Source organism: Desmodus rotundus, chromosome X (genome assembly GCF_022682495.2).
Source record: "Desmodus rotundus isolate HL8 chromosome X, HLdesRot8A.1, whole genome shotgun sequence".
NCBI lineage: Eukaryota > Metazoa > Chordata > Mammalia > Chiroptera > Phyllostomidae > Desmodus > Desmodus rotundus.
The window spans coordinates 62,411,148-62,417,824 of NC_071400.1; the positions used below are offsets into that span (position 1 = coordinate 62,411,148).

The 6,677-nt window shown below is 41.8% G+C and overlaps 1 pseudogene; it reads left to right on the top strand.

Moving 5' to 3' along the window:
* Positions 1-262: 262 nt before the first annotated feature.
* Positions 263-6,459, top strand: LOC112308194 (spindlin-3-like; annotated as a pseudogene).
* Positions 6,460-6,677: the final 218 nt, after the last annotated feature.

Sequence of the window (6,677 nt, forward strand, 5' to 3'; positions counted from 1 at the left end):
GCCTCTCTCCTGGCAGGAAGCTGCGCTACGGAAGGAGGGAGGAGACTTGCTGCTGCAGTAGCGGCTGGTGGGCTTCTGACGTGGCAGGGTTGTGTGTGCCGCGGTCAGGGAGGCTGAAAGCTTGGCCAGCACAGTGCCGGTAGTTCACAGTCACCAACCTCTTGGCGCGGCTGCCGCCTGGTCTTGCTCCTCGTCTACGTGTTCTCTCCAAGCAGCTTCAGCAAGCTCGCGGCTCGGCGCCTGCTGATCCTCTTTCCACACAGGCTCACAGCGCAGGCAGCAGAGAAGTGCTGTATATGGGCACGTGAGGCCCGCGATCCTTGGTTTTGATCCTTAGTTTTGATCCTTGGTCTGGGCCATCTGTCATAGATGGTGTTGGGATCCGGGCGGAGAGGAGTAGGGGGTGCCCCCTATTTCTTTAACTCTAACAGCAACTCCCTCGTTGTAGCTAACTGGAACGAACTGGGGAGGAAGGTTATGCCAGGATGTCTTGATTTCCAGCTTTCTTGTGTAACTTTCAGGAAATACTTAAGTGTGGGTGCATGGAGTGAACCAATTAGGAGATAAAGCCCATTGTGTCGTGCATTGAATTTATTTTTTTCTTAATTTCCTTTCTTGTCCTGCTTTGCTACTATTCTCCTCTCAGGCTTGAAGACCCCGTTTTGAAAGGCGGCTGTAGGGCAGCAGTCCAGAACAGGCTCAAGGCATGCCAGTGTGCCTGTTACCATGATGAAGAGAAAGGCTGCACACAAGAATCATAGGAGCAGACCACCTTTCCAGCCTCAGAGGAACATTGTGGGCTGCAGAATTCAGCACGGATGGAAAGATGGAGATGAACCTCTAACCCAGTGGAAGGGAGCTGTCCTGGATCAGGTACCTGTAAACCCCTCTCTGTATCTTATCAAATATGATGGATTTGACTGTGTTTATGGATTGGAACTGCACAGAGATGAAAGAGTGTCGTCACTTGAAGTCTTTCTAATAGAGTTTCATCATCTAGAATCAGTGATACACACTTAACAGACATTATTATTGGCAAAGCAGTGGAACATATTTTTGAGACAGAGGAATGCTCCAAAAATGAATGGAGGGGGATGGTCTAAGCTCAGGCACCTATCATGAAAACATGGTTTTACATTACGTATGAGAAGGATCCTGTATTATGTATGTACCAGCTATTAGAGGATTATAAAGATGGTGACCTATGCATCCTTCCTGATTCCAGTGATTCTTCTCCTGCAGAGAGGGAGCCAGAAGTCATAGACAGACAGCTTAGTTGGAAAACAGGTGGAATATGCCAAAGATGATGGCTCCAAGAGAACTGGCGTGGTCGTTCATCAGGTAGAAGCAAAACCCTCTGTGTATTTCATCAAATTTGATCATGATTTCCATATCTATATCTAAGATTTGGTAAAAACATCTTAGAGGTCATCTTAAAATTTGCCAAACATGTGAGACTATTTGTAAAATCTGTGCACACACAAGGTCTTGATTGCTTTTGAATTTGTAAGAGCCATCTTCTCCCTTTCTTCACACTTTCGCCTGGCCAAAGAAAAGGAACTTCCACTCAGGCATCTTTGGGGGAAAACTTTTGCCCTTCCCTCCAATATTTTTATAGGCTCCTTCCCGCAGGAGAGTGATTTATCTGATAAGTGGGAAGGGTAGAGCCTAACATCCATTGGCACGTACTTTTGTCTTGAGTGGGGTTAATAGATTAAATGTAGATGAACAGCTGTTACCTCATTCTTTTGGGTGCTTGGACTTTCTGCACTCATTGAACTATTACCTTTTCTCAGATACTGGGTATGACTGGCTAACTTTCTTTGCAACTTCAACACCTCTCCCTGGGTGGCTTCAAAAGTGTACCGTATTTTTTGGGCTATAAGACACACCAGACCATAAGATGCAGCTAGGTTTTAGAGGAGGAAAATAGGAAAAAAAATTTGAAGCAAAAAATTTGGTAAAGTGTTTAATAACATAAATAACAATATTTCACCAATGTAAATGTAAACAGAACTCAACAGCAGCATTAACAACTACTATTACTGACTTTAAGCTTTAGGTATGGAAACTCCTCTAATCATCAGGGAACCCCAAGAACTGCTCGTCACTACTGTCCACATTTATGGAGCTCGGTTCCTCAGAATCACTGGCATCACTGTCTGCACTCTGTTCATAGAGGATGGCATCTTCAGTACCGTCTCAGGCATTGCTGACACTGTTATGGGGAGATCTGCTGCTGACACTGTTATGGGGGGATCTGCTGCTGGAGGGCCACAGGTTGTGCAACACTTGTATGGGGACAGCAGTGTTGCACAACCTGTGTGGCTCTGCAGCTGTAGCCAAATTACAGCTCCCATCATCCCAACCTGTCCAAGCATGATGGGAGTTGTAGTTTTGTAATAGCTGCAGGGCCACATTGACAGGTGACCCTGCACTGGAATTTGCCTATGTTAATGTTAATGGCGAGCACACCAGTCACATGATGGAGGCACGTAGGGGTGCTGCAGGCTTTCTTCTCCTAACGTGCCTGCACCTCCTGTACCCTCCTCCCTAGCACTATAGTATGCCACAGCGGGGACTCTGCTCCTGCCTCCCTTGCTTCACCACCGGGACACACCCTCCTCCCAGCCCAGGGCCCACAGCATCGCCCCACTCCTACCACCGCCAGCTTCCTGCAGCGGCGACCCTGCTCCTGCCTCCTGTGACCCTGCTCCACTGCCGCAGCATGCCAGGTAAGCTACATTCGGACTATAAGATGCACCCCCATTTTCCTCCCAAATTTGGGGTGGGGGGGATGCGTCTTATAGTCTGATAAATACGGTAATCTGGGAAAGAGTGGGAGCCCATTTTGCTCTCCAAGTTGCATTTTAACTTCTAACTGTACTGAAAGTAAGACTAACATATTGCTCCCTTTCTGATTCTTGCACCTATCGCCCAACTTGTCTTAAAATCAAGAGAGTAATTACTTTTCATTTTAGTACATAAGCATAGGCTGAGAAACCTTACAAAATTGATGAGGACAAGCATTTGGCAACCAGACTCCAAGTGGAGAAATCCAGGTTGTTCACCAATGGCATCAGGGTCTCTGTTGTCTTCAATATCTCTGGGTAGGAACTGTAGAAATGGAGTGGGTTTTAACAAACACAGGCTGTGCAGGCAGACTTTAGCACAAGTAGGCTTTGCCAACCAATGGAGCATTAAGCTAGCCTCTGGCTAGAGTTCTCACTCACAGGTAAAGCCTGAGTTTAGCAAGGGTTGTCAGGCCTGTCTAAACCTCAAAATGAAACAGCAAAAATCTGGATTCACGCTGAGATACAGATTTCTTTCCTATACCAAGAGAGACTTTTTGAGAAATTTTAGATTAGGTTTTAGATTTGAATCTAGGGGACTTCCAGTTCCCAGCAATATATGGTGGGCAAGGCACTCACCAAAATAAGAAAGGCTGAAAATAGTCTTTGCTTCCTTACAGAAACTGGTAGGTGCATCTATTATGTTGTCCTAGCAGAACTGTGGAACACATAGGTTAGAATCAGTGCTAGATGATAAATAGCCTTAATGATGTTTTAAGTGCTTAATGCTGGTATTGGTAGATAGAAATCTAATAGGTACTTATTAATGTTTTGTTTTTCAACTTTATCCTGTTTGTTGGCTGGTCCTAAGATACTCATGCAGATAAGGGCGAGCCCTACTACAGCAGAAAAATAAGTAACAGAATGGGTACTGTACCTTCCATTACCGAAGGCATTGGTGAAGGTTAACCAAAGCTTAGGGGGGGAAAGTTGAAAATTAATTAAGGTTTTGGAAAGAAGCACCTGGCAAAAGCTAACCCTTTCTTACTGAGTTTCTGTACAAGCTCCATTAGCAGTAACAGACAGGCCTTGAACTTTTGCACATTTGGGGCTGGGACTCTTGGTAATACAATCAAACACTTGGGAAATATCTTCCAAATTAGTTTAAGTTCACAGGTCATGGATTCTGGAACGCAGGCACACACAGACTAGCATCCTGCTGAGTATGAACCAAGAAAATATTTTCTGTTCTCCCATGTTTTCTCTGTTTACTTTTCTTCCTCTCAATACCACTAAGTCTCCTATTTAGGTATTTGACAACAGCAATTTAGGTCTTTACTACCCAATGTACTAAGTCCTAGAGACATAAATTTGTTTGGGATACCAGTTTTAGTGGCTGAGAATTAGTGTGCTTTGTAATTTTTTTGGGGATGTGAGGATGATACTGTGGTCATCTTTTCTCCTACTGATACTATGGACTCTTAAAAATATATAACATGGCTCTGGCTGGTGTGGCTCAGTGGATTGAGCACTAGCCTGTGAACCAGAGGGTTGCCAGTTCGATTCCCAGTCAGGGCACATGCCTAGGTTGTGGGCCAGATCCCTGGTGGGAGGCATACGAGAGGCAACCACACATTGATGTTTCTCTCTCTCTCTTTCACCCACCTTTCCCATCTCTTAAGAAAAAATGGGAAAAAAAAACATATAACATGCAGTTGTGGTATTAGATTAATTCAGCCTCTAAAGTCCTAAAAGAACTATACCTAATCAAGAGGAAGACAGCCCAGATTATGCCTGCTAAGGAACCCCACATCTGTTTGGACATCTTTGTGAGATCTGTATGGCTGAAATGAGAAAAAATAAATTGGGAAAGGCAAAATTTTGGACTTTTAGTTCCTTTGGATTTTAAAATACTAATTTAATTAGGAGCATTCCCTTCTCCCTTGGAGTTTAATAGTTGGAGTGGGGTTTATATAGTTCAAATGAAGGCATTCTCATTATGTTGATGATATAATCTTTGGAGTATTTGAATGTGCTATTTTTGGGGCTCATTGTGTAGTCTTTGTAAGCTATACCATATAATGTGGCTGGACCTTAATTATAAATTAGAGATAAAATAGTGAATGAATTTTCAGCATGGGGTGTAATGCAGCCTTGGAATTAATTTAATTAGTGTTCTGTTATGACTTATTTCAGAGCTGTCTAGGGTCGAAAACAATACTGCTCACTAGTTTTCCACTGATGGAAGCAGTACATTCCTAAGATACTACTGGTCTCCCCCATCAGGGACAGCCAAGCTCCGTTTAACTATAGTCTTGGGTATTGACCACTGTGGCTCAGAGAACAAAATGTCCATGGGTGTGATGGGATATACCTTATGTCTTTCTCCATGTATCTGACTCAAGAAAAAAGAGACTTCTCAAAAGTATTTGGAAGAAAACTTCTACCCATCTCCACTTGCCTCTCATTCAGTCTTCCATATGGGAGGAGGATAACTTGGTAAAATTGAAAAAAGGGTATTAGGGATAAGCAGCCTAGGCCCCTGTTGGCTTCTCAGCTCATTCCTCACAGCAAGGTATGGGACAGAATGTAGTCCTTCATTACATGGATAGGTAAACATCTGCTTTAGAATTAGGGTAGAAGTTCATTTCAGGCTCAGGTCTAAACCATGGTCTCATATCAGTGATAAAGCTGGTATCTATTTTTATTACTTAAAAATGTTAATATATAAATTGTTTTTGGAGAAAAACACATGTCTCTGGTAAAAATGAAACAGTACAAAAAGGTGCAGTGAAAGGTAGGTCTCCTTTCCTCCTTCCCACCCTTACCTCAGCCCCTCAATCTCATATTCCAAAAGTAACCACAGTTACCAGTTACTATGTATCATTCCAGAGATAATCCATGTATTTACAAGCATATTATGTATGTGTGTTTATCAGTTTTTTATACAAGTGGTGGCATTCTATTCATGCTGTTCTATAGTTTGCTCTTTCATTTAACAGTATAGTAAAGCTGATATTTAATCCCTCTTCGATTCCTGTGTGTATTGTTTAGTTGATTTAACTACAAGACATTAATCATATAAATTTAAGATGATGCAAATTAATAGAAAGATATTCTGTGCTCATGAATTAAAAGAATAAATTGTTAAACTGTCCATTCTACCCAAATAAATGTACAGATTCAATGAATTCCCTACCAAAATTGCATGGAATTTCTCACAGAAGTATAACAAACAAATCTTAAATTTATAAGGAATGACAAAAGGCCCCAAACAACCAGAGCAGTCTTGAGAAAGAACATAGTCAGAAGCATCACACTTTGATTTCAAACTATATTACAAAGCTCTAGTAATGAAAATAGTACGGTATTGGCATAAACACAGACACACATAGATCAATGGAACAAAATGTAGAACCCAGAAATAAACCTACATGTATATGGTCAATTAATTTGTGACAAAAAAAGGCCAAGAACATACTGTTTAAACAATAGATGTAAAGATCTTACTGCCTTTAATCAATGCTTCATGAATCAGGTATCATTCCATTTAGCAGATACAAAGAAGCTTCAAGGAGCTGTCCAAAATAAAAGACTTTTACAGGACAATGGGAAAAGGACAAAGAAGTTATACCGGCAAAACATGGACTGGTTGTGGTAAGGTCACCTTCTTTTAGGGGTCAGTAAGGCAGATTACCTTACTAGTGCTGACCACGTAATTCCAGATTGGCTGCTTTAAGATTCCATTCCTGGGAGATGCTGAAGCTATAATCAAGTTAGACATTTTTTTTTTTTTAATTTTGGAAATCATGTATTTATTTTTATTTTTTAATTTTATTTTTGTTCAGTTACAGTTGTCCAAATTTTTTCCCTGTTGCTCTCCCC